This window comes from Fundulus heteroclitus, unplaced genomic scaffold (assembly GCF_011125445.2).
Source record: "Fundulus heteroclitus isolate FHET01 unplaced genomic scaffold, MU-UCD_Fhet_4.1 scaffold_297, whole genome shotgun sequence".
NCBI classification, from domain to species: Eukaryota; Metazoa; Chordata; class Actinopteri; order Cyprinodontiformes; family Fundulidae; genus Fundulus; species Fundulus heteroclitus.
The window spans coordinates 5,599-7,500 of NW_023396707.1; positions in this window are offsets into that span (position 1 = coordinate 5,599).

Consider the following 1,902-nt stretch of genomic DNA (forward strand, 5'->3'; position numbering starts at 1 on the left):
TATAAGCAAAGCACCAGCCAATACCTAAAGTTTTGTCTTCCTGCTGTCAGCAACACAATTTCAAATGGAAAGTTCTGAGCTGAGCCTGTGACATAACAGTGCGTTTCAAATCTGAATGGCTCGCTGAATGAGATATTCTCAGATGTAGGCAGCCCCAAACAAAGTGACACGATCGTGTAATGTCAAAGTTTTTTTGTTACACGGTCCCCCGAGCAAACGCTCCCGAGCAATTAAAAGTGCTTATGTGTCATACGCCTCCTCTAATCTCAAATTTCCTGAAACGGCAGGGAAAGGTCAGAGTAGTAAGGGCGAGCGGTAATGACTTGCACTTTAGCTCTAATAAATTCCTGAGACGCTTTAAAAGAACTGAGACAGAATTTGACAGCAAACTCATCCTTGAAAGCTTTACACCAAACATGAAGCTGTATTAGTTAGTATTGCAGCGGCACCGGAGGCTGTTCATCTGATTTGCCATTAGCTAAATTGCACAAAATCAAATTAATGCACAATGCAAACTATGTGCGAGCTGAGTGTAAGTACCGCTTGTAAATCTCTTTGTCAGACCAGCGAGTGTTCTTAGGGCTCTGAAAATGATGTTTTATGCTTAACATTGCCACATACTTTATCAGTCATTCACCAAAATAAGTAAGAATACGGGAAACATAGATTATTTACTCAAGCATTTATGATGCATTTCCAAATGAAGTTTAAATGAGGACTAATGGACATGGACGGCTCAATAGGGGGCACTAGGGCGCTGCCCAAATAAAAATTGCAGGACAAAAACTAAACACACACTGAGCACAAATAATAGGAATTTATTACATGTTTTATCATTTTTATGTGTTTGGCTTTTGATTTCTCAGCATTCCCATTCCATTTGGGTTTATTTTTTTGTGTAGGCTGTCTTATTTTAAGGTTTTAATGCCGTGGGGCGCCGCACTGATGAGTGTGTGTGTGTGTGTGTGTGTGTGTGTGTGTGTGTGTGTGTAGGTTGTAACACTTTTGGCTTCCATATGACTTCATGATGGTCAAGTGGCAAGTGGATAAGTAATTGGGTGTTCATTACACTGTCCCCCAACATACTGGGTGGTGTGTGTGTGTGTGTGTGTGTGGGGGGGGGGTGATCTTGGTGTTCAAGATGCTCTCTGACACACTTCAGAACAGGGGTGAAAAGGGGGAACGAGGAATTCAAAGCAAAGCATTTGTGGTTCCACTTTCTATAGACCACAACTGAATGATTTCAATGTGAGAAGGAGGAACTTATAAGCATGGTACGTCCCCTCTAAGGCATGTCATTCACAAATATGCAAACGGGAGAGTCAGATAATGTCAAGGCAGGAGAGAATGGCCGAAGCGACTGAAAATTTGGTCATTTATTTACAAAATAATAATTTAATGAAGTCTTTGCTGGAGGAAAAAAAAAGTGGATGATGGAACTTGGACACCATGAAGCTCATTTGTGCCTGTGTGGAGTGCTTGGAGTGGTAAGTAGGAGCATAAATACAACTGCCCTGCAAAATGCACAAGTAAAGACATGCTAAATTACACAGGTGCTTGATCTTTTACGCATTTTGTCAAATCTCAGCCAGAAGCATGATTTTACTGTAATGGGATTTCATGTGACAGAGCTTAAACTGCAAAGTTGTAAAGTGGAAGAAAAATGACGAATGGTTTTCAAAATGGTCAGAATCCAAAAGGAATGCTGTGCTTTTTTTTGTTTTGTTCTGTCCACTTTATTCTGATCACTTTATTCTCTCTCAGTACATTTACAGCTGTTCTGTAAAAGTCTTTGAGGTTTGTTAGAGAACATAAGTAAACGAGCCGCCTAATGGAGACCAAGGAACATACAAGATTGAAACAGACTGTATTACCATCTCAAAAAACAAACACAGCCCGTCA